This window comes from Aulonocara sp. 'chitande type north' Nkhata Bay, linkage group LG10 (assembly GCF_057382095.1).
Source record: "Aulonocara sp. 'chitande type north' Nkhata Bay isolate Kocher_YH1m ecotype deep benthic linkage group LG10, A_spYH_male_GT1.1, whole genome shotgun sequence".
NCBI classification, from domain to species: Eukaryota; Metazoa; Chordata; class Actinopteri; order Cichliformes; family Cichlidae; genus Aulonocara; species Aulonocara sp. 'chitande type north' Nkhata Bay.
In genome coordinates this window covers 10,746,832-10,774,139 of record NC_141353.1, presented here as the reverse complement: position 1 = coordinate 10,774,139, position 27,308 = coordinate 10,746,832, and the positions used below count along the sequence as shown (strand labels likewise).

Here is a 27,308-nt window from a genome sequence, read left to right as displayed (position 1 = left end):
CCCGGTTCTCCTGATGGAGAAAGACAAAAATCTTTGCTCCTGTTTTGCAGCAGGTAACATGTAATCTGAAAGTAACACATCATGATGCCTTCATGTGCTGTTATTTGTTAAAGGGTGAATGCGGGGATCACATGTTGGTGTTTGTTCACATCTGGAGATAATTCTCAGGGTTTGGTCTCTAAGTTCAGGTGAAAAACGGACACTGATGGGAGAAGTCTCGAGTCTTGAGTCTGTGATGGTGAAGCCGAGTGAAGCCGGCAGCCTCCGTCCCCGCATGGATAAAGGTTTTTAAAGAAGCGGACGGGCTGGAGCAGCACACTTTGGTCCTGTTGGATTATGACAGAGCTCTGCTGTGAGCCCACAGAGTCTCTGAGCAGATCATGAGCTGCGGTGAAGACGAGTGGGAAATGTGTGGGAGAGCAGCTGCAGAGGTGAGGAGTGTGCACATCCATACGTCGGTGCAGATGAGGCACTCTGGGGATGGAGCGTGTCGCTGCATGGGGAGCTCAGATTTGTCTGTGTGACACTTTGGAGTATAGCACACACACATGTAACTGCACTCATCCTGTGTGCCCTCATGCTGGTGATGGGGGTCATATCCACGGGAATAATTCACACCTCTCATTGTGAACACACTCACACACACCGAGCACTTTATTACCTATCCACCTGACAGCTGCTTCACAAAACCTCGAGAGCAGATGAAAACTGGAGTTCACAGATATCCAGGATTCATTTAGCCCTGACCCGGTTTCAGTGAGGCAGGACTGTCAGTTATGACGGAGGCTTACTCTGTGCAGTCAGCTGTTCCACATTTTGCTGTGGTTTCTTTAGCCTGCACTGACATGCTCACAACACTTTTTTTAAAGGTCCTCTCCTGCAACGCTTCGTCTGAGCTCCCTGTCCTGCAATAGCTATCAAGCGACTATGCTCTTAAATTGACGACTTAATGAGAAATTCATAAAAACAAAACAAACAAGCAGAGCTTTAAAAGAGAAATCGTCTATCCAGACTGTGTTTTTTCCGGTGTCAGGCTCTAACATGTTTATTTCTGCTGTAAAGTTGGATGTTTTAACATGAAATTCTATGTGGACTCACTCAGTTTTGCAGCCGACTCAAGTGGCCAAAAGAGGAACTGCAGTTTTTCACATTTCACTGTCTGTGAAGGTTCTCAGTAATCTAAGGTCCACTGTGGACAACTGTCCTTGAACAGAGGGTGGGGCTTATGACACCACCTGTCTGTTATCTATAATCCAATTTTGAGACTTCTTCCCAGACGCCTTAACGCCCACATTCTTGCCCTGACAGCCAAAGGAGCAACATCTCCAGATTATTATTTTTCTGTTTGTACCGTGTGTGCCCTGGCCTGAAGAAGACCCTGCGGGGTCGAAACGTTGCCCCGGGCACACTACCATTTGGCCTATTTTGAATTTATTAAAAATTTATTTGTTTTTTTAATTTTTATTTTATTAAACTATAATACCAAAGGATGCATCATCCACACAAAACTTTGTCATTAGATAACAAAGGCTTCATCACAGACAAGGGTTAGGGTTAGAGCCTTCAGTGTTCAGGCCCCTCTTCTGTGGAACCAGCTCCCAGTTTGGATTCAGGAGACAGACACTATCTCTACTTTCAAGATTAGGCTTCAAACTTTCCTTTTTGCTAAAGCATATAGTTAGGGATGGACTTCCTAAGGATATATGCTGAGAGGAATCCCCCCCCCTTTCATAGTGAGTATGAAAGAATTTCTCTACTTTGAATGTCCTCTTGTGTTTAATGTTGTATTTACTGGATGCTGAGGTGAGGGTTGTGTAAGGATGAGGGCGACAGTATTAACAGGGACTGTCTCTGTTTGTGTTATGTGGATTGTATATTGTGGCATAAAATGGAAATATTCAAGTAAAGCACCAGACTTCACAAGCACAGCGCAGCACTGCAGACTTCAGTCATAGCAGATTGGCTTTAGTCGACCTCGGCAGTTAAATCATAGGAGACCGGCTCACACTGGCCCGCTGAGCAAAAGGCTTTCTGCTATCTATACCGACATGAAAGGAGTGTAAGAGCAGTGACAGCTTCATTTCCTCGATCACCAGCGTGGCAGGCAGGCTGTAAGGAGGTCAGGAGTGAGCGTCCGTCTCAACAGTATTCCTGCAAGCTGCACAAAGACAGCTGAACGCAATGTTTTCCTGTGACAGTCCGACTCATTAAATCTGCACTTTAGTGGCCTCGGGCTGCCAGTTACTGTAGTCACGGCATGTTGGCTGATGTTTTTCCACTGAAATCTTAGTTCATTGACTGCAGCCGTCACTGAAACTGAGCTGGAGGCGAAACAGAAAAGAAGAAACACATTCTTTTTTTTATCTGTGGCTCCCAGTTAAAGAAGCTGTTGCACTTCAGCTCTCAGACAGTATAAAAGATGGAAGCAACTTCTGAAGAATTGCTTTAAACCTGCAGTCTCACTCATGGCCATCCATTAGGAAACAACCTTCTTCACTCACCTCCGCACGTCACTTCCTGATTAGTTTATGAAGTCAGACACTCATTTGAACTCCCACTAAAAAAAAAAAGAAGATGTTCATTTTGTAAATTTGGAGTCATTCTTAAAGTCTTTATCAAAGGAAAAGTAGGCTTCATTCACCAATGGATAAGGTCACAGTGACTACATCCATCTTTTATACTGTGTGTTGCTAGTTTCAACAGTGTGGAGGCAGGAAAATAATCCAGGTTTAAGTGAAGTCTTGATTTTCTCATTTTTAATCTCCCTGTTAGTACAGTTTCATTAATAACGGAGGAAATGGTCTGCAGCTCACTAACCCCCAGGCTGCTGCAACAAGGACTCCAGTCTTCAGTGTGTGAGTCATCAGCTCGACCAGGTGATGAGGTAGCGTTGTTTCAAACTTTATGGGGCGCATTTTAGCTGAAATTATGTTTGCAATCCTTCACCAGCTGATTGCTAACAACCCCATTTTGTCACATCATTTTCTTAGCTGGTTAGCTTTAGCTATAATGGTAACTTAGGTGTCACCTTTGACTCGAGTTTCACATTGGATGGGCATGTGAAATCTCTGGTTCGGTCTTGTTTTTATCATTTAAGAAATGTGGCTAAGCTAAGCCCGATTTTATCTCGCCCTGAACTGGAGATTGCTATACATGCATTTATTTCGTCACGCTTGGATTATTGTAATTCGCTGTTTATGTGTCTAAGCAAAGGTTCTCTGGATCGTCTGCAGGTTGTGCAAAACGCTGCAGCTAGGCTTTTGACGAAATCCTCCAAGTACTCACATGTGACACCGTTGTTATCTCAGTTACACTGGCTTCCTGTTAAATTTAGAGTTGATTTTAAGATCCTAGTCTTGACCTACAGAGCTGGGGACGGACTGGCACCAGCCTACATCTTTGATCTGCTACAGCCCGATGTCCCCAGCAGGTCTTTGAGGTCATCTGATCAGGGCTTACTTGCTATAAAAAATACTAAGAGGAGGACTGAGGGTGACAGAGCTTTAGCCACTGTGGCCCCGAGACTGTGGAACTCTCTCCCCATTAAGAACTGTGGACTCAGCAGCTGTTTTTAAAAAAACAACTCAAAACTCACCTTTTTAAAACTGCTTTTGGTTAATTTTTTGCCTGTTTTATTTTCTCTTTTTAAATCTTTTTATGACTTGTAATCTTATGTGCAGCACTTTGTGATTCTGTCTTGAAAGGTGCTATAGAAATAAAAATGTATTTATTTATTATTTAACGTGTCCCACTCCTGCTGGTGGAAATTTGGGTGGTTTCTCTCTTTCTGCTATGTACCCAAGATGGCAACAACTGACAATGAGAAGTTACTGTATGAGTATTTTGTGAATACAAAATCCAGCATCCACTAAGATCTACGATCTAAGACGCCACTACCAGTGACCACAACCGCAGATGGGATTGTTTTGTAGACATACAGTGAAAACGATCCAGCTCCACAAGTGCAGATAAATGATCTCTTATTATGGATGTTTTTTCCTTTTTACCTCATTTGACCTAAGGTCTGATGAGGTTATGTCATGGTGAGGTGTCCATCCATCCATCTGTCCACAGTTCATAAGACCTGTTACTCCTCTGAATCTAAACCACTTACACACAATGATAAACTAATGGGTTCAAAGTCACATTTGTCATTTTCCTGGCAGCAACCTTTGAACTGACGCTCTGGTTTCAGACCAGTCTTTCAGTTAATCTGTAAAAGACTCGTTCGTGTGCAAGTGTAGAATTCAGAAATGTGCATTCTGATGGTTTATGGTACTTTACTCCTCCTTTTTACAGGTGAAGGAAAGAAGACGTTTTATAGAATTTATTCCAAAGTCAGAACTAGAGGACCAGAAGCCAGAGCTTGTCTGTGTCTTTGGGGGCCACTCCACTTCCTGTTAATACTGTTGTACAGATATTTGCTTCAGTTCAAATGGAGGTGAAAAAATGGGTGCTCATGAGATTGTCCTCAAAATTGATGAATGAATGAAACCAAAACACTGCCAACTGTCCACCTGTGGCTGAAGAGCAGCTTGTAGCCCTGACAGTTCAGGCGCTGACCTGCTGGTAAGCATCGTTTAAGGAGGTCTCCTGGGAACTACTGGCCCTCCAAAACGTTATATTCTGCCTACACTCGGATATTCTGAACCAATCAAATGCGGAAAATATGTGCATGCTTGGTCAGTTAAGGCACCCTGTCGCTCTGTTAAACATCAACAGAAACTTCCTTGTGAAGAAGCCAGTTGTGGTGGTTGTCAGGAAGTTACTGACTTGAAGTGTTGTTTGATGAGAAAAGTCAGAATGTTGGATGCTGCAAAGTACCTGATGGTTCTGTGGCGCCTCTAATGACTCACAGTTATTCACTCATTTTAAAAAACTGAAACTGTAAAACAAAAAATGTCTGAATTATTGGTTCAGAATATCCGAGTGTAGGCAGAATATAAAGTTTTGGAGGGCCAGTAGTTCCCAGGAGACCCCCTTAAATGATGCTTACCAGCAGGTCAGCCCCTGAACTGTCAGGGCTACAAGCTGCTCTTCAGCCACAGGTGGACAGTTAGCAGTGTTTTCTAGCCTTTACAAGACAGTTTCACTGTGATCCTCCTGTTTCCTCTCCTGTTATGTAAGTCTTTCTGTCTTGTGGAGGCGTCTTACATAAGCACTGAGGCTTAATTCCTCCATGCAAACCCCAACAAAACCCTCCTTGTCCTTTTTCTACAAATTTTCCCCTTGTTGCTTCTTCTTCTTCTGTGATATCCTCTCGCTTTCCCTCGTCTGTTGTTCCTTACCTCCTCTTACCTTTAAACTTCCTTCTTCCTTGTCCTGTCATACTCTTTTGTTGGTTGCATAAATTAAAACAAAACTCTGTAAACACTTTGCAGTTTCAGGTGCACCCAAGCTACCTCTGTCTCGTCAGGACCTGTGCAGGTTTTGGAGCCTTAAGGTGAGATGACGTCTCGGCCTGATAACGTGACCGGTGCAGAAACACCACAACCTGCAGAAGGCCAAGCTGCAAACTGCAGGTAACTTAGGTGATAGATGAAATAAATAAAGATGCATTTAACTAACTGCATGCACTCACTGGGTTTGTCTGCTTTTGTTTAGTGCAGGACTTTCACCTATAGAACATAAAGAGTTGACATCTTTCATGAGCATGAAGGGAACTATAGCTTGTAAAGAGCTCTTAAAACACCCACAGGACCACAGACGTGTTAAAGTGAAGCCATTCTTTTTTATTTTTTTTTATTGACATTTTAGAATAACTATACAATACCATCAACTTCAGCTATCTGTCAGTACATATATTTTTTTCTTTTTTTTTTTCCATATTTAAACAACTAAAATATCCATACAATAAGAATGAAAGAAGAAGAAGCAAAACAGGAAACAACAAACAAAATAAATAAAAAATACATAAGGAAAAAGAAAAAGGAAAGAAAAATAAATAAATAAATATAGGGAGTGTGTTTTTGTTTCCATTAATGTAACTAATATTTCCTCTAGTCTTCTAGTAGTTAACAAAGTCAAAATCTAAAGCAAAAGCAAAATGTGAAGCCATTCTGCTCCTTTATATCCTCAGACTCTAACAGAGTGGAGTTGTACGATTTACTGCTCAAAATAATCCTTCTGTACCTTATCCCAGGCCTCAGTTCTATCAATCAATCAATCAATCAATCAATCAATCAATCAATCAATCAATCAATCAATCAATGTTTAGGACGAGCGTCCTCTGCTGTAAGAGCAAAGATATGACAGAAAATAAGGAAAAGCAGATATGAGCACTTAAAGGCCACAGAAGGAGCAGGAGCAGTGTAAAAACAGCTGACTTGGTAGAATTGCAGAGTTGGTTGTTTACCTGTGACCTACCCGACAAACACCACAAATCCATCACTATTTCATAAAGCACAACACGTGCAGTGCTTTCCCAGTAAGTTTTTATCACTTTGCTGTTAAAAATTCTGTCTCATGTTCATGAAAACATGATGGAAGGCGGCACGGTTCAGGTGGTTCTCCCTGAGATGCCTCAGGATGTCACTGCAGAGCTCACTCACAGCCTGAGCCAGAGAATGGAAGGAAAACAAAACAGTGACGTGCTCCTGCAGCACTGCTGTCCTGATGCAACACCTTTCACTGAAATCAATTTAGACAAACAGCAAGATTAGGACATGCAACAGCCTGACAGACGGCCGAGGGAAAATCACATGCACACAGTACACAAGTACCATGAAGCACCATCTATGTGCTACACCTACTGAATGTGCTGTGGACAGCCACGATGAAGCTCCTGCCACACAGCTTATGTTAATGTGGGAGGAGGTCTGGAGCTCCAACAGAGAGCCAGTGACCCCCTTTATGTGGACTGTGAGCTGTTGTGGCTCCTCGGTGCTTCCACTTTGGAAGAATACCACTTATAGCTGTCTGTGGAAAATTACACAGCGGCATCCTATGACAGTACCACACTGAAACTCAGAGGCAAAAATCAATAAAGTACAGATGCAGGAAGAAGAACAGGAAATGCACAATATACCAAAATAAAGCAGGTAATGAATGCAACTGAAACATGTGAAACCACGGTTGATACTCAGCATGAGATCTGACAATGATGACAAAGCCTGAGGCTCACCGTGAGAGAAAGAACAACACTTTCATTTAACTTCAATTGAAATCAGGTTCAGATGTTTTTTAATGAGTAAAGTCCAATAAATGTATCGAGTCCAGAGAGACAGCCCATGGGTTGTGGTTCACTGTCAAAGACTCTTTTTCAGCAACTGCTTTTGGAGAAAATCCCTGAAATATTTCCCTCAGGCGTCGGTGGAGACCAAAAACAGAGCAACAAGAGTTTGCATGATTTAAAACGGTTGTTACGCTAACAAAACAAAAATGACATCATCCGACTGACTCAGTGAGACGGAGTAGATCCTCTTGGTTTAAATATTCAAACTGCGTGTCTGTGTGTGCGTGAACTGAAATTAAAATGAAAAAGAAAGAAATGCATCCGCATTGGCGTTTGTGTCCGTGTCTCTGTGCGTGTGTGGTAGATGGTTGGAGGGCTGTTGAATGATGCAGAAAGCGAATGTGCTCTGGGAACAAAAACACACCAACAACACACACGGGGGACTGCAGAGAGGGAGGGAGAGAGCGAGGCAGGGGAGTACAGCATGTTGGAAAGTGGAAAGATTCTCCGCGTGGAAGTCCACACTCACACAAACACAGAGTAATAAGATCCTTTTCACCACCTGGCTGAGTCCGAGGTTGCTGATCTTCCACATATGTTGTGCTGTGAAGTGACAACACCTCGTAGGGTCATGAGACGCAGCGTGTTTCCTGTTTCCGGCCAACACAGAGACGACCTCAGCTGCTCACCACAGAGGGGGACGTTAGCTGAAGCCATGAAAGACTTCTCATATTGGGAGAAGTTTATCTGACCCAACCTTAATGCATTTCTTTAAACCATCCGTGGTTCTCACCTCAGATGTTTCTGATTTCTTTCCCTCTGTGAGACATCAGAAGTGTAGAAGCTGGATTAGCATCATGGACTGTGGGAACGTCAAAGACTCGCACACAGATACAGGCTAATTACCAACACTGGAGCCTGGACTTCTAGGATGGTCAACACGGGGTACACCTCTCACACCAGTATCCGGATGGCTGACGTTGTTGTTCTGAAGTTCTGACTGTAAACGTGTTTATTTCTGCTTTGATACTGGAGTCCGTGCAGACCGACATCAAGTGGACATCAGAAGAACTGCAGATGTTTGTTCTTCTGCGCTGACAGCTTCGGAGGGTGCTGTCGATGTCCCAACGCTGTTGTGATAAGGAGGCGGCAGAGATGCACAGAGTGTGGCCCCGCCCACTTCAGTTTTACTCAACCAATGGAATGTTTTTTCAGACTTTAGCTTCCGAAATGTACATTTTTCTTTTTCCTCCTGTCCTCCAGTTTAGCCAATCTGGAACCAGTCACACACACACACACACACACACACACACACACACACACACACACACACACACACACACACACACACACACCATCTGTTTTCTCCAATTCCCTAAATCTGTCTGAATCATCTGGAGTCACAGCTAAATCTCCTTCAGGACTCAGTTTGTGTGCCTGTGCATGTGTGTACTTGTATTACTCATTTTGGGAGGACAAATATCTTCCCCACACTCCCAACTTGGGGACTCATCTTCCTTCGGGGGACAAAAATTAAGTCCCCATAAGGTACATCGGTAAATTTCTGGGTCACGGTAAGGGGAAGCTTCCAGGATTAATACAGGCTGGAAAGATGGAAGCATGTGTGGCAGTGAGTATTTCTATCTTTGTGAGCACCAGTTTGAGTTTTAGACTCAAATACTTTAACACGAGCTTTCAAAGTTTTTTTCCTTTTAAATTTGGTTGCAGGTTAGAATGAAGTCACTGCACGTCCTCACAAAAAATGTGTTGATGGCTGAGAGCAGTCCCAGCTGAACGTGGAACAGAGAGTTGCTGATGAGTGAAATATTTGTCCTTTTTTTGTTTTCTAACAGCACGCTGTCTCCACATACTCGGCTTGTCATCTGCCTTTTGCCCTCCAAAGTAAATGATAAGTCACTGGATGATAATACGTCACTTCATCGCACGACTGGAGCCTGAGAAATTCTAAATACACAAGAACACACATGCTCCAGGCATTTGTTTTTTATGAGGTTGATAGAAAAGGTCAAATAATAGATAGAATTCCTTTTTTTAGACATTTTCAGATGCTTGTATTGCAGCAGTAAATTTTTCTGTAATTATGAGGGATGTCACAGCACAATCGTTACGATTTAAGGCATGAAGGGAGGATAACCTGTTGCATAACCAGGTCCTGTGAAAGGCTGTACCCCCTTTGCTTTGTGCTCTCCGTTCAAGGTTTCCTCCATCTAGCATCTACAGACAGGGAAGGCGCTGACTTGACGTATGTAGGCTCAGATCTGTGGGGAGGAGAGGCACTGAAATCAGAATAATAATCAGACCACTTCATTGAATCCAGAGGAAATTATGTGCTGCAGCTCATGAAGGTAAATCAGGGGAAAAAAGATTGTTTTCTTAAATGTTATAGTGATGAAATAAGAATGAGTTTTAATGACATTTTTAAGGAAACAATATTCAAAATGTGAAAAGTCACAGACTATAAGAAGATCCTTGAATCTCAGCTTTGATCAAACTTGCATGGTTAACTTTGCCATCTGTCTGTCCATCCGTCCACACGTCTGGGTCATGGGGGTATATGTCAGTGTTACATGGTGAGAGGCAGCTTTACAGACTGTTCTACTTTAAATAAAGCCTGGCTAACAGTGACTTTGATGTTTTTTACAGAAAGTCGAACCTCTACAACCGAGAGTAAAAGCAGAAAGGACAGAAACGTGAATGCTTCTGGTACACAGCAAAACTGAAGACGGATGTGAGCGTGAGTGATGTCTTTTATTTTTCCTGGGAGTGTTGTGTCGACTGGTAAAGTGCTTAGAGAGCATGAAGCAGCTGGACAGACCTGATAACTAGTGTGCTACCTGCCACACACACACACACACACACACACACACACACACACACACACACACACACACACACACACACACACACACACACACACACACATTGTGAACTTATTCATGTAAATATTCAAACATTCTTCTTGGTTGTTTTCATTTAAAGAAAAAGACATTTGAACCTCTTTGAAATAGATAAAGGAGTGCTTCTTCTTGAACAGAGAAAATTAGCATTTCCAGTCATTAATTCAACCAACATGAATACATTTTAAATCTTTGGCATGTTTTCTGAAAGACATAGTTTCTGTGTATTAATTTATAGGAATGCACCCCCAGATTCACCTTGAATGCTGAAACTGAGGAAGCTTTCGGGTGACCTCGACATGAGGTGAACATGCAACCCTCTCAGCTGGAATCAGATGCGCTTCCATTGCACCACAAGGTCCCACTTGCACACCTTCTTTTCCTCTCTACACAAGTTGTTAAATGCAGGCCTGTAAAAGGACTAATTTGACCGGTCAACAGAACTAGGACTACCAAAAGACACCACAAGGCCAGCCAAAAATAAGCCAGCGGATACCAAGACCTCCTCACTGGTCAACATGAAGCTAAGTGTTTTGGGTATGTCAAACTGGGAGACCAAGGACCCAGTGGAGAGGCTATGCCTCTCAGCTGGTGTGAGAACACCTCAGTGTCCCCCAGCAAAAGGTGGAGGTTGGAGGAGGTGGCTCTGGAGAGGAATGTGCAGCATTTATTTTACCACTCTGCTGGCTCCATAGTTCTGTCCAACATGTTTCCTAAACAAACAACCCCAGAAATTCATTGACCCAGATGTGATGAGAAAACAGATCACACAATTTTGTCACAAGGTCCAGTTGGTAGCCAAAAAAAGTTTAGGGAGTTTTGGAAATAGATAAAGTTGTTCTTGAACAAAAAAAACTTCTTCAATTGTCAACTCAACAATGTGTAGTAACAGAACAGTGCCTTCAGCTTCGACTTGGAAGTTGAAGGCACTCATTTTGACCTTGGCATGAGTTGAACACACAACCTTCTGAGCTGAAATCAGATGCGCTACCATTGCGCCACGAGGCAAGACACATGAGCTGGAAAAGTTTATGGAATTTTTTTCTCATTGAAAAACTTCAAGACTTCAGTAAATCTGAACTTTTTGTTTTTGAAGCCTGACGAGTCAGAAATGGAACCCCCCAGTACACCACCAGTTTCATATTTTGAAGGGGTTGGTTGGGTCGGGTAAATTGACTGATTTTCAGTTACAACCTTGTTTTCATGCTCTCATTATAGCAAAGGGTCTGCTTGTCCCGCAACATAATTAATATGGGCCATGAACACTACTACAAAGAAGGACGTCAAAGCAAGAGTATACCTGCTGCTTGGACTGTGGCATTTCCTTAGACTCTGGTAACACGGGGTTGTTTTTTTGTAGCCATTTCCCCCATTGCCCGATTTTAAAAATGGCTGTTTTAATTTTCGTAAACTAGACGCTGCCAGCTGAGGTTCTTTCTAATAGTTGAGAAAGTGGAGTGGGTAGGGGTGAGCTGTTGTTACTTTTAACCCATCGTTTTCTCCTGTTTTTGGATAGGACAAGGAGGTCAGACTCTGTCTTTGTTTTGCTTCTTTTTTCTCTCCATGGGGTTATAAGTGCGGGCATCATAGCTTAGCTTTGTGCTGTTTATCATTTTGGCTTCGGCTGACGCTGAAGTGTTGATGCTCCTGTTCTGTTGTTTTCCCTCAGTACTTCATAAATAAACGCCATGTAATAATCAGTGTTTGTTTCCTGTGGCTGCTTGGGTCTTGGGGGGTCAATAGACTATGTGCCTCATCCATTGCAGGAGCAGCCTGGACCCAGAAACAGGGAAAAAAACGAGAAAAGTAAAAATATAGTTAGTTGAAAACATTAAATGTTGCGGGTATTTTACAAACTGCTGAGACTGTTTGATTTTGTTTGTTCCCTCCAAATGTTAAAGTTTCATTGGGTTACATGTTGTAAAGTAAAATGTCCATTATAAGAAACTAACTGCTAAAAAGCATTGTTAGTAGCCGTGTTTCAAAGAGAAGTAAATGTTTGCTAATTCATATACATCACAGCATTTCTTTGGGTCAGTAAGTTTTATTCTGACTCCTCATGTTATGCTTAAAAACTGTTTACGCTGCAGTTTGGAGTGCCACGCTAAAATTACCTAAAGATAGCTGCAACTGCTGTGTGAATGTAGCGACTCAAGCTGAGCACTCAACACGCCAGACGTTAACCTCCCCGTCAGCCTGAAATGTACCTGAGGATGATGAACGACTGCGAGGAGACGAAACCGAACACACCAAGGAAGAAGAAAATGACCATAGAGAGAAAGTACTTCTGTTTTTAGACATTTTGCTTTTCTTCATTCCTGGAAGTTGTTCTTTCTGCAGATGCTGTTTTTTTCTCTCTTGTTTCCTTCTGTCTGTCTTTTCTCCAGACTTGGTATTTTGCCAGGAGCAACAAGGTGAATTAACAGAGGATCCTGTCGTCCACAGGTTAGCTGAAGGCTAATCAGTAAATTCAAACTGACTGTCGGGAAGAGACGCTGCTTATCACACTCCTGAGGGAGGAAGAGCCAAAGGCATGCTAACTCATTTTATATAGAAAGAAGAACTGATGAGGTAAATGGCATTCTACAAACTGAAATTAACAATTAACATCGACTGTGAACGATCAAGCAGCCTGTTTATTGTCATCATGAATACATTTAAATAACTTTTTCTCCTGCTTTGATCACATTTTTTCAGTTTTAGTGAAGTTGAACCACAGTTTTATGACCCTACACCTGTTTTTATAGCTCCTGATACATGTCAGGTACACAACGTGACCCACTTTTAAAAACAGTCCACAGCTCGAGGTCGGAAGGACTGGCACTGCCAGCGAATCACTGCTCAGCACATTGTCACAGCAACTGATTTTTATCCTCTTATTAATTTCATCTGTTTCTAGTATAGATAAAACCTAATTGGTTTGGTGTAGGCAGTAAATGGTTTGGGCTTAACTATGAAATTGTCCCTGTTTAAAAAGCTCAGTGTAAAAGACAGACTGTGACACCAAACAGCTTTGAAGTCCTGATATAAAGTTTCAAGCTGAGGCTTTTCTCAAAACCAAGGAATGGATACAACTCATCTGGAAATTAATTGTCAACCACAAGTTGTTAGCCAATGGGCAAACCTTATGTAATCCTACTTCTTACATTTAGAGTGACCAAAATTTACTAATTGGAATGAATATTTCATGCTGTGAATTAAAATATGCTGTATAGCCCACAAAGTCATCGGTTGTTTAGTTTTACTGGATGGCTTTTGAAAGGAAAACACATAAAGGCACTTCTGCGTTGAGTTTATACTCTTTATTGCACTGAAGACTCTCAGCAACATGTGCTGAAGGCACAACCTCACTTCCAGAATGTTGGGTTGGTGTGTAAAGTGTAAATAAAAAATAGAAGTCAAAGATCTGTAAATCATGGAAACTCGTATTTTATTCACAGTAGAACAAAGCAGACAGACAAAAAGTGACATTTTGATTCTGATGGCAGCAACACATGTCGTTGAAGAAGGTAACAGTGGAAGAATTAAATCCTTCCAGTACTTACTGACATTGCTGATAAATGTAATCAGACTCAAGCTTTCAAGACCTTTCAGTAACACAATGTCCTTTTTCAGAGGCTGCCTCCTTCGGATCCACCATCTATACAGACTCTGATGTTTCAACATGTAAAAGCATTGATGGACATAACCAGCATACAATTTGATAACCCCAAATCAACTGCACACAGCTCACTCATGCGACGGAACATTCGTTCAGACAGATCCAAACCTTTGTCCCTTGTGGTTGTCTTTCTGTGTTTCGGTGCATGTTTGCCTTGTGATGATCAGTGAGTTGAGGTGGGAGGTCATCACGCTTCTTAATTCTCAGCTGCATGGCTGCAAGCAGGGAGGGGAGGAAAGCAGAGTGAAGAAGTGGAGGTTTATGAAACAAACTGATGGCTGGAACAACTGCGTAGCACATATGGCCTTAGGCAGGGAAAGACAGGAGGGGAATACAAGATGGAAGAGGAGGACTGAGAAAGGAGAAGTAAGAAGAAGAAAATGAGAGAAAAAAGCTGGCCTTACACCAAATCATCTAAAAGACACAACCTGAGGCCTGTTTCAGATTGTTTGGTTGGAAAGTCCAAAGTTTCCCCGTCAGAAAGCAGCACATCCTCGTGTCCAAAATGACCATGTCTTTTTTCCTACTGCCACAAAGGTCATCAGTGATGTTCTGCAGACGGTTATGACAAAAAGATCTTTTAAAAACAATCAGCTTTGCTTAATCCACCATTTCGGAGCTAAAATAAAAATATATAAATGGAAACAAACCATAAACCAAAATGTTCATGTCAGCTTTTTGTTTGTTCCCTTTAGAACATCCATACAAACAACCTGAAGGAAAGCTTTTAAAGAATAGCAGCGTCAAACAGACGAGCGCTTGAAGTTTGTTTTGCCAGATATTTACTTGGTTTAGGTACCAAAACCACTCAATAAAGAAGATTAGTGATTATCTTAGCAGGTTTTTACACTTTACCATGGAATCCAGTGTGTGTTTTGTACTCCTACAGTGCAGATGTTATCAGTGTGAGTTATGGTGTCACATTCTGTTGAGGGGCCTGAAAAAACATTTAATAAACCAAACTCAGGACATCCATCCATATGACCTAGTTAGAGTGTTTAGATTTAGTTTATCCAGCGGACTTCTTCACACTTTCTCTTTCCTCCTTCCAGCTATACTTAGTGTTACTCGTCCCTGTTTGTAAACTGCCACAAATCCAAACAGGGATTTAAGAGTTTTTAGTGTGTCAGCGCCTTCCTGTCCCCTCCAGATCCATTTTCTCTCTCTTTTTTTGGCCCAGTTATCCGAGGAGGATCCAGAAACCTGTCAGGCCTATCAGCACTGCCCAGCGGAGCATTGGAGCCAGACGGACAGATTGGACACAACGGGAGAAAAATGAGCAGAGACTCGTGGGTAATTTGGCGTGATGATACGATTTGATGCAACGTCTGCGACCATTTTCTTTCCCACTTAGTTTCTGTTTCTATGAGCCTGCTTTTTAATCAGGAGGCAGTTGTCTGTTAAATGGATGATTGAGTTTATGGGAAAATAGAAGATCTGTGTAGGTTCGGGGGCTGGACTGAATGAACTGGATTGAAACTAAAACTGTATGGATAAATTACTGCATAATGAGTGGATGGAAAGGCTCGATGAGTCAGTATATGAACAATGCATCACAATTGTTGTTGCTAATTTATCTTTTTTGAAGATACAACTCTGTAAAAACAAACTGAGTAGAAACAAATTGAGTTGTCAATTTCAAACAAAACAATCCTCAAACTGAAAAATTAGAATTGAATATTTAAATAGGAGGCATGCTTTTTAATGTTTGGTATCATGTGAACAGATTTGACTGTTGATCACTCATTCACTATGCTTGTTCCATCTACAATAAACACACAAATCAGAGAGCAACATGGGGTTGGAATCTTGCCCAAGGATATTTGGCATGGAGACTGGAATAGTTGGTCCCAGAAATGACAACCTGCTCTACCTCCAGAGCTACAGGCACCTCACATACTATTGTTATTTGTCTTATCTATTATAAGTAAGAACAAGCCTAAAGACACTGCTCCAGGTGAGGCTTGAACTCACAACCTCAGCATTGCTCAGCCCAGTACTGCCTATAAGTACCACGCGCTAACCGATTGCGCTACTGGAGCTTCAGGTAAACGATGTCCTGATGTATCAATCAGCAGTTTGCTTCTGTCCACTTTTGATCACCTGCTCTTATTTCACCTATTGTACCTGGAAGTTGATGATTGTCACAGAAGGATGTCACTGCTAGTGGCTTCCTGTGTGGATGAGTCCTCTCAGGAGATATGTCAAACTTAGCAACTCAGAAAACTGAACTTTACTTTGTCTGTAATGTGCTTTTTCACATCTACTGCTTTTCATTATCGAAACCTAAGCAAATTAAAGCTGTTGCTTAGTGTTTCCTGACACACTCTCTCTCTTTTGTGGTGTAAAACTAGTTTTTTAATCTAACCTGTCATGTTCCCCATAGTGAGGATTTTTAAAGCAGGTAAATGTCTGCATTTGGAGGGTTGGGGGTGATAAAGGTGGAGATCATTTTACTTCTGACACCCCTGAGAAACCTTCTGTGGTATTACTTTCCCGTTAAAAATCTTTCATTAGTGTTTGATCAGGTTTCAAGAGTAAAACTACTCGATTAGGTTTACAAGGTAAACCGTTTAGATAGAAAATAAAATAACTGTAAATAAAACTAGGTTTGGGTGTAAAAAATTGTTGCTACTTTTTCTTGTTTGTAAGGATGATTTATCCCGGAGGACTGAAAAAACATCTGGTAGACCTGCAAACAGGGCGTGAAACATACTGTATCATAGTTTAATTTATATTGGTTTCAAAGTTTATTTGAGAGAAACAAATATTCAGCGAGTCTGCGTTCAAAACAGAGCCCAGTCCAATGGACATGTGGGGCATAATTAGTATAAGCCTGCACGCACATGAAAAGATTAGCTTACCAAAGGTAGCTTGTTAGCATTACTAGCACCAGTTGTTTTCCTTTGTTGCATGCTAGCATCCACACACAGGTGCCAAATGTGGTTACACATCGCTTCAGTAGCACCACAACATGTTTGAACCAACATGGAACTGGAGTTTTATGTTGATAAAACATGAAGAATTCGTTTTACCAACGAATTTTTTTAGTGCTGACTAGCAGGAACACCAACATTAAAATGTATCCCTAGTCCCTCAAGACAGGTCGATCCTTCTATTGTGGCCATTTCATCTTTTGTCAAGATATCAGGCTGTGAAGTAGGAAAACTGATTAATTACTGGGCGAATCATTGCATACCCTCAATAATTTCAACTGTGTGACTTGATTAATGATAGAAGGATTGATAGTGATGAACATTAGTAGACAAAATAGACTAATGAGTGATGAGATTAATGGATTGAAGTATAGATGAATAAACATGTGGCCTGCCTGTGTGCTGTCAGAATGGATGGATGGACGAGTAAATGTTGGATGCTGTATGTGAGGATGATGGATGGAGCCCTGCTGGCTCTCCAGATTGATGGATAACAGACTGGATGGATGGTTGAACTGTAAGCATGAACCGTGAAGTGTTTCCAAAAATATTCCAGTCAGAAAAAACAAAAACTCCACCTGACAAATTTCCCAAGCGAGGAGGAGAACAATGGGAAAAGTGAGTAAGTGTGCAAATAAATAACCGAGTTCAGCGGCTTCACAAAGACATGAAGAGGATTAAGATGAGAAAAATAAACACAACACAGTATAACTCCAAAGGGTTTATGAAGAGGGCAACAGTTTGATATGAAGGAGAATAACAGGAGTGGGCATGCTGTCACAATCATGTGTGGAGAGTGTGTTTACTCTGAAAAATAATGCAGCGAGTGCTGTGTTATGATTAATCATCCCGCCTTAAGGCTGATTTTAATCGGCCGGAGATATTATGTTTTAAACAGAGATCAGAAGAAATAAAGTCTGTTGAATACATTTTTCACTCTGCATTTACTGGTCAGCTTTCTTTGAGATAACGTGAACGTGCAGTCAGTTGTAGAGAAACTCTTAGTACTGATGCACTTTGACGTATCCATCCATGCATTCTCTGCTGCTTATCCAGGTTCGGGTTTAAACAGGCACATCGGGACTTCCCTCCCCACGGCCACTTTATCCAGCTCATCTTGGGGGACACTGAAGCTGGGTCTGCCCCAGGGCTTTCTCTTCTCCCACTAAAGGGCATCCTAGTCCTTCAATGTGGATGAGTAGCAGCTCTACTGTGAGCCTCTCAAATGGTAAATGGGCTGATGTACATATGATGTACATACAGTGCAGACAAGTACTTTGTCTGATATTTGCACACACTCCAACAGATGAATTAGTAGCAAGGATACTACAGGGTCACCAGTAATTGGACCGGCGACCCTCTGACCCACTCTTCCTCCTGTGTCAGGGTTGGTTTTTACAGCCAGCAGTGACCTTGTGGAGTTCTAAGCTGTCAGCTAAAACAAGCAATTTTGGTGGTTGTATGTGTGCCAAGTTGCATCACTGTTACGCAGAAAACTAATCACGCACTAGAATTTAGCTCGACAATTTTAAGTGCAAACTTCATGGACCATCTATACCACACGGCCAAAACTATTGTTTACAAGTGATCACATTTAAGGTGTAGCAGCTGTCACCTGTAGAAAGGGCTACACTTCCTAAGAGACTAAGTTGTAGAGTTGCAACACAAAACCAGAAATTTTGAAAAGTGCACAAAATAAAGTGTAAGGTTTATTTTGTGCAGTTCCCTCCTTTACATGAGCAACTGTATACTGTAATACTGAAGGTGAGAGTTGTGTGTATAAAACGAGGAAATTAAATGACAAAATGCAGAATCATTCCTTTGTGTGAAATAACCTGTTACTTACACAGCCCCTCTGTGAGTCTGAGTCCCTCCACCTGCCTAAACCAACCAATGTGTGTCATGAGAAACGGCACATATTTGTGGCAATAGTAAAAAAAACCAACTATACAGGTCAGACCTCAAAGACCTCGTAATTGTTTTGATTTCAATTTGGATTTACGCCATCAACTTATCAGAAGGAAGTGAGTCATTGCTATCCATCCCATTCAGATTGTTCGCAGGGACCCTTCAGTGCACAGTGCCATTAAAGTTATTGAAGGCAAAGATGGTTTCCAGATGCTGTTTTGTAGGTAATATTCTTGATCCCTTCCTTGCTGTTGGTACCAGAGTTTTGGTGTCAGATTGATGGTTTAGAACGCCAAAAAGTGTTGCCCCGTTTATGATGAACAGCTTCTGTTGTGCACAGTGAGCCGTGGATGTGGAGGTGTTGGTTATTTAGCAGGCTTTGTGGTGAGTCATCATTCATCCTCTTGTGAGGTTCATCTGTTAAACACTCTGCCAGTGCTGTTGTTTTTCAGGCATTAACATACTGAACCAATGAGTCTGCAATATTAGCATAAAACTAAGCCTTCAATGGTGACACTTCATCATTATTGTGGATATAAACGCCTTTTTCAAAACTGCAACTCAAGTAACTGTCTCCAAACTTTAGCTTGTAAACTGGATATACTTTTGTTTTTTCAGACTATTCTTGGTAAACACTGAGGATGGTTGTGTGGGAAAATCTCAGCAGACCAACAGTCTCTGAAGTACCAACCCCACCCTAGCATGATTGCTCATGCTACATTCAAAGTTACTTAAATCAACTTCCCATTTCTTCCCATTCTCGTGATTCAGCTGAACTTCAGTAGTGGTGTGACACACCTGGTTATAACGACACTCGTTATAACCAGGTGTTATAACTCCTGGCTCTGTAAACACTGCCAGGAGTTTATGGCTCAGTCTCTTTCGGGTCATGCTGCATAAAATATACATTTTGTTTTGTTTGGATTCACAGTCGAGTCCACGCCTTGCGTGTCACACCCTGTTTCAAATACCAAAATGGTGACAGCACAAACACTCATCTAGAGGCTCCATAGCAAGACAAACCAGTGGGGGGCGTCACCGTGGATACGTTCGTCTTTTATATTGTCTATGGTAGTGACACTCTCAGGGGGCCAGCACTTACCTCCCGTCACCATGTGGGGCTGCCGGCGTACAAACACGTCTCATATCTCATGTAATACAACTTTCCTGCGTAGCTCCCTTTTGATTTGGATTCAGTTGCTTCAAAGGCAAACGTCCTTTTACAAGAGAAGAAGAACCACCTGCGGGGCCGTCTCACCCTGAAAAGTGTGTCTGAAAGAAAGAAAGAGTGTGAGACTCTAAATTTGTACGAGTGTGTGTGAGAGGAAAAATTGTGTGCGTGTGTCTTGTAGAAAGTCTCGCTCCTCATCTCTGACATTTCCAGGTCACTCAGTTATCAAATGGCTTCTCCGCCCCCTCGCTTTCCTCTCCCTCTTTTTCTCTGGTTTTACCTCACCATCTCTGGGAGGCAGAGAGGGTGAAAGAAAGGAGGAGAGGAAATCAGATTAAAGGTGGAAAAGACAGAAAGAAGAGTGTTTGATTTGATTTTGATTTGATATACCTTTATTAGTCCCACAACAGGAAATTTAATAAGGCTGCCGACGTATTGCACGCAATGGCGGCACCATCTTACCCTCCGACCATACATACAGTACATTACACAAAACATCACATGGAGAAGACAGGTCAGAGAGGTCTAACAATGGAAAATGCACCACATGAGGAAAGATAAGGAGAAAAAAATAACTCCCCCCAGACTGAGCTCCAACAGGGAGATGGAGGGGGGGGAGTGTGTGCATATCAGTGTATATGTATGTGTGTGCGTGTCCAGAGTTCAGCTGAGACAGTGTCCTTCGCCCTGCCAGGCTAAGTAAACAGTCTGCCAGCCAACCCAGGTGGCCTTGCATGGAATGGGGGGAACAGACTAAACACAGTCGTTATCAGGGTGTTTTTTGTTCGGCTCCAGCCTTGAGACAACAGCTGGTGCCAAAGGGGTAACCGCATGAAGTGATGGTGCTTTTTACTTTAGTGCGAACAACTCATATGAATTTCAAAGCAGTTCTAACAGTCCAACACTGGTCTCTCAATCTCCCATTGGAGAGCCGCGAGCTTCGCCATACTTGCGTTCTGTGATGTTGTCATTCTTGTGCTCAAAGAGGCGATTTCTGAGAGCTCACGACAGTTTGCCTCCCCGAGATGTAATCCAGTCTGCAGTCAGAGATCTTATTCTGAGTATTTACAGCAGCCGTAAGCCTCTCCAAGATCTTATCCGTGCTGCACTCAATGAGCCCATTTTGAGAAACTCACGCCTCTCCCATCGTTTCAATCCCAGCGGGCAGCCTTGTGGGGGGTTTGAACAGCTGGTTCCGCTTCCTTAATTCTTCGATAAGTCAGGGCCAAGCCAGCTCCGATCAGCCAGAACCCTGTTATCATGGTTCCGAATAGGTAGATATCTTCAGCACTCAGGCTCACCCAAGCCCAAACTTCTCGTTGAGAAAGAGGTGTCAATTGCATTCAGGGACCAGTTGATCAAATCCATAATTCCTCTTTTAGGTTTTAGAGAACAGACTGTGAGAGAGTGTTCCAGGGAAAATACAAAAAAACCCCCACGAGACTAGACAAGGACATAAGAGGCTAAGCAGGGAAGCTAAGGGAGAGGAGGAGAGGAGAAAAGTGTGACCGCCTTCGTCAAGAGCAAGAGCAGAACCCATGATGGAAGTCTGGTGGGTTTTGCTTAATCAGTATGTATAGAGTCCCACAGGGTCAGCCAAATATCAAAACAAAAGTCTAAATCTCTGTGGGTTATAAACAGCACATATTCTAATAATCCAATAATCAGCCAACTCCAGAGTAAACTGATTATCCGGTCGTTAAGTGATGACGTGACGAATCCTACTTCCGGGCCTAAAGTAGTCTGCGTTTAATATGGCTTTTGTGTTGTTAACATGTTTAATGTTTTGTATTTTCTTCTATTTAATCTCAAAAAGCTCCTAAAACAGTCAGTGATCACGTTAACTTTTATCAAGTGGGAATAAAGTTAGCTTGTTTATATTATGCTAACATAGCTGTGTCGCTAGCGGTCACGTAGTGCATCATTAAATACCAGCTAGCCCAACTTCAGTAACCCTACAAACGCCACTGCTGTTTAGTTTTCTGTCTTCATTTATGCTGGAAGTGATAACAGAGCTGTACGTTTTAATTTGTTTCCAAAACCCCGCAGTCAAGACATGCTATGTTGTATTTAGATAGAAGCTAGCGAGCTAACTTCCTGCTAACTTCTAACTCTGTTAAATGTCATAAATTCCGTTTTCATGGATGCCTGGATGTTAAACTCAATTGTTACACCTGGTAGAGCAGAACGCTGATCATTTTATTAAAGATGAAAGACTTTAGACAGTTTTTCAACTCTCAGTAATGCCATAGTGATCGTTTGATATATGGACCTGCAGCGGAGTTTAGGCCCAGACACGGCTAGTGACGTCAGACTGAACAACCGGATAGCTGTCAGCTGCAGAAGTGTTACTCCACATCTTTCTCTCACAGATGATTGACATACTGGGTGAGTTTGCCCAGATGGTCCACAGTTAGACTTACTGATGATGGACACTGGTCTCCCTCAGAAATACCATTTGTCATCGATTCTTTTCATAACTTGAGAAGAAGAAGAAGAGTCATCTGCAAGTTGTCGTATTTGGTGACCACGGGATCGCTTCTCTAGTGTTTTTGCAAAACCTCTATCTTACACCGAGGCAGTTTGTAGAAGCATGCAAAGTAAAAGTGCTGAGAATTAACCACTCCAAATCTGAAAATCTGTAAATCTGTGGCACAATCTGCTTATAAATGGGGAAAAGGTGGAATGCCAAGTCCGGGTTAGGGAGTTTTTCCTTCCCACTGTCACCAAAGTGCTTGGTCATGGGGGTGGTGTGACTGTTGGGGTTTCTCTGTATGACTAAAGGGTCTTTACCTTACAATATTAAACACATTGAAGTGACTGTTGTTGTGATTCAGCGCCATGTAAGTTACACCGAACTGAATTGACATGACTGTCAGTCATCTCTAGCTGCCATGTTGCTGCTAGTCACTTCCTGTGTGTAGGAGGATCCGAGTTTGCGCCACTACTCCTCCATACTGTTAAGGAAGTGGTTGGAGAGAGGGAGGTGACAAGTGAAGTAATTACCCTCTGTAGAACCTGGGACCATTTCGTGGCCTTTCCGTTTTTTAATTCCACGCCATTTCCACTGTGTTTAATGGAGTATAGCCAAATTTTCAAACATGTATTTTTTTCCCATTTTATTTTAAAATTTCAGTCTGAGTTTTTTAAATGAGCTTAAATGGCTGAATAAAAGGCATACATCCACTATCGAACCTCGTGGCCGATTTGTGCCCCATTGAAACCCTTTATAAACGCTATTTTTCACGCCAGAAAAATTACGGTCAAATCGATCGTCAGGTTTCCGGCTTAGGTTTCGTTTTGGACTACAGGCCTTAGAGTTGTAATTTTTTTATTTGTCCACCGGGTGGCGCCCTTGCTCCACATGTGACGCCTGCTGGAACATACACATGTTCTCCAGCGGCCTGCTCGAGACAGATACCCGGAAAAGGCAGACTAATTTCCCGCGTACAGCAGCAGCTTGGCCCGCTGCTCGTTCCGGACCATTTTCTACCCTTAGGTTCGTTTGATTTTTTTTTTTTTTTAATCAACAGGAAATGACGTATTTGTTTTCACGTGGTAGCGGAAGTGTGTGCTGCAGACACGGGAACCGAACCATATGCTCCGGCGCTGCGCGAAACACACCCGCGGCAGAGGCACTCCTCCCCGGGGGAGCAGGAGCAGCAGCGCCGCCTGGGGACATTTTTGGCTTCTGGAAAAAAAATTAAAACCGGATCGAAATTAATGTTCGTGCCAATCTTTTGTCCATCTAAAGGCCTAATTATAATAACAATAAAATATTACTTCAAATGTTTTTTTTGGAAAATATTTTATGTTTTATGTTTTATGTTTTTGGGGCAAAAAAAGCAGTGCGCTCATGTGACGAAACCGGGATATAAAGGGTTAAAATCCGCGAAATGTAATTAAAACTTGACATGAATATTTCAAGGAGAAGTAGGTCTAAAAGATTGGCTAATTTAAAGTGGAATAAAATATTAATATATAAATTTTTTATAGCACTTTTTGGGCGTGGTCGATAGTGTGCATTTTATGAAATGCGCTCCTGGAAAAAAAAATAAAAGGCGATCGAAATGACTGTTGGTGCCAATCTTTAGTCCATCTAAAGGCCTAATTATAATAACAAACAAATATTACTTCAAATGTTTTTTTTGGAAAATATTTAGTTTTTTTGTTTTTTGGGGCTAAAAAAACAGGGCGCTCATGTAATAAAACTGGGATTTAAAGGGTTAAAACAATGAAAATATAATTAAAACTTGACATGGATATTTTAAGCAGAAGTAGTTTTAAAAGATTGACTAATTTAAAGTAGAAAAAAATATTGATATATAACATTTTTAGAGCACTTTTGGGGCGGGACCATTTTTGGTCCCGAGGTTCACGAAAGGATGGGATTTTGAGGTTTTACCAAGGGTTAAGTGCATTTATCTTTATTTTTACTATGATAATGTGTAGAGACACCTTCTACCATAAAGATGAAACTGCTCTGAATTAAATTATGATAAACTTTGTTTGGCATTAGTGTCACAGCAACCTCAACGTTAAACACAATCTCCAGTTTGGCATTTTTCCCGTGTTGTTTTGAAGTCGTAACTACTTTGTGTAAAACATGAACCACTGAAAAGTTTGCAGAGAGTTTCACATGTTTTTCTTTAGTTGAGTCTGATTCTGTTCACGGTTTTCATCTGCAGGCTTCGTCCAACAAATAGAAAACCTCGTGCTGTCTGTGTCTGAGGAACAAAGCAACAGACGAGCTTCAGTCTCTGGGAAAACAAATTGATTTCTGCTGTTTAAAGTTTTTATGCTGCGCTTCCACAGTCTGTCTCTGAGAAAACCAAAGATAAAACCTTTTATTACTTACTTTACTTTTATTTTCTTCTTTTATTGCAGCTGTTCTCCAACGTCATAAAGTTTAAACTTTCCACCCACAGATGAATATGAAAGACTAAATAATAACACATGAATTAGTGACACCGTGGCAGTTTCCTCTCTAACCAATAATCCCTGAAGTCAAAGTCAAAATATTCTACACTTTGCCCAGCAGTCAGAGACCCAAACATGTTGAGTTAGTTATCAAAGAAACAAGGAAATTGGAAAAAAATCCCCATTTGGGAAGTGGTTACCAGCAAAGACCCAATCAGCTGTTTCCCTTTTGGCTTTCTGCTGGTTAAGTAATTGATTAATAAATCAAAGCTCAGCCGAGGCTACCAGAGTGCTCCCCGCAGAATGCTAATGTTTCCACGCTACCCTTTCCTCTTTTTGTTTAGCTCTCCTGGTTAATTTCTTGTTAATCTTATTATGTTTATTTAAAACTGAGAACACATCACCCTCCGTGCAGACCGCAGCATGGGAAGGCTGGATGTAGACGGAGAGTTATTGTTCATCACCAGAAAATAGAAAAAAATAAGCTGCTGATTTTAACCCGTATACATGTCCAAATTCTGAAAGGAAAATGGAAGTGATGAGATTATGCTTTTTGTATACAGCACACACATTTCTACAGAGCAGCAGTGTGTGTGTGTGTTTGTGTGTGTGTCAGGGAAACTGTGCGTAGGAGGGGGAATACACAATTTGTTGTGCTTACAGCTGAGGTGCTGAAATCAGCAAAAACATTTTGCTTCAGAAGAGTTTTGCTCCCACTTACGGCTGCTTTCACTGCACATTCCCCTGTTACAGCTGAGAGGGACGCAGGCGCGCGCACGGCTGCTGTAATTGGTTCGCTTCACCTGCTGAGACTCACACACACACACACACACACACACACACACACACACACACACACACACACACACATACAGGTGACAGGTAAACAGAATTGTCAAAATGACAAGACAACCCTGTTTAGGGAGTCAGCTGACTCCCAAAGCAGCAGCCCAACACTCAGAGCTGGATTAATGCTCCAGAGTGAGGACGTGATGAAATATTCTGCCCTGCTTGTTAACTAAACACACTCACAGAAATTTGGTCCAAACCAGATTAAAAGAGGTGGTTTCATGCACTCAGGGCAGTAACCTGAAGAGTTTATCTCTGGGGAATTCATGGATGGGAAGAACCTCTGCTTAGTATTCCACCTTTAATCTGTTTACAAAATAATATTTAATTAGTATATTTTTTTTTAAATATCGAATTTTTAGTGAAATGGGAGCCTGTGTTGGAGGTTTCAGGTGTTAAAAGTCTAACATAAAACCAAAAACGTCCTTGAATAATCACATTACTTTGATATAATATTCATTAAGCACTTAAATGTGCTCTACGCAACGGTGCTTTCATGTATTAGATGCTTTTTATGCCAAGTACACATTAACTTCATAAAAAAGTGTTTGGTTTTTGCTAACATCATGTGCATCATGTAACATCATGTAACATTTATTACGTTTATAAGTTAGTGAGGAACATTAGCTACTGTTAGCTTAGAAACCGTGAATCACTAACACTATCGGTTAAGATAACTCTTTATTGTCATTGCACAGTCATACCTAGAACAGTCCGATGAAATTAGAAACTGTCCCACGGTGGCACTACGCACAACACAACACAACACAACACAACACAACACAACACAACACAAACAAGACAACACCACTCTAAGTTAATAAATAAAAAGAAGAAATAAAAAGAATGAGTGTATGGATGCTCCATATAAGAACCTGTCCATTTACCATTTACTGTAGATTGTTGTCAAATGACTTCGCCAGCTAATGTAATTCATGATACTAAACAATGTCAAACAGCATCTAAGCCATCAGCTATCTGTGACTCAGCTAGCTGTGGTGAAGCATTGGGAGCTTCATCATGAAAAACCACAGATTTCACTTAAATGGCTATTGGTGTTCTTGGAGCTGCTCTTTAAGCTTCTTTATGATATTTTAAAGGTCTTTTGTGGGTTTTACTGAGGCGGATTTACTGTTTTCTGTTTTTGTCATGAAATGCTTGAAATAAACAGCTTATAAATAATAGTGCCTTTTTCAGCTCTCATCACCGAGTCATTTTTTATTATATCATCACTGGTTTTTCTTTACACAGTGAGGATAAGAACAGGTGCTGTGCTGCGTCAACAATTACTCTGACATTTACAGTGAACGATGATGGAGGAAGCTATTGCTCCTCCATCTCCCACATCAGCCCAGAGGCAAACAGATCAGCAGTATCTGGTAATGATAATATGGCGGTATGAAAGTACAAACACACGCTCAGCCACTGTGCAACTTCCCAAAGAGTCCTCAAATAAGGGGATTTTTTTTGTTCTTGCTTTATAAGTTAGATTAGATAGTAAATGTTAGCATTTTTTCTAATTGGTTCAATACTTGTCAGCCCAGACTCTTTGATTTCATGTTTGCAGTGATTGAGATTGCATAGAGATGCTTTAACTTCTCACAGAGTGACCATATGCAGATGGCTGACCACTGTGATGCTTCTTTTACAGCCTGGATATTTGTGAGAGTTAAGATGTAGATCGATTTGGCATCTCCAGTGTTTTTCAGGCCTTTTTTCAGCTGAAGTGCTTCTGACTCTGGGCTCATTCTTTGGAGATTCCATCAGGTCT

General features: G+C 41.6%; 1 non-coding gene across 1 annotated transcript; it reads right to left on the bottom strand.

Moving 5' to 3' along the window:
* Positions 1 to 15,702: 15,702 nt before the first annotated feature.
* trnai-uau (transfer RNA isoleucine (anticodon UAU)) lies at positions 15,703 to 15,795 on the bottom strand. Its single transcript is given in 2 exon segments — positions 15,703 to 15,738; positions 15,758 to 15,795. It is a non-coding gene; the product is annotated as a tRNA-Ile (tRNA).
* Between the last annotated feature and the right edge of the window lie 11,513 nt (positions 15,796 to 27,308).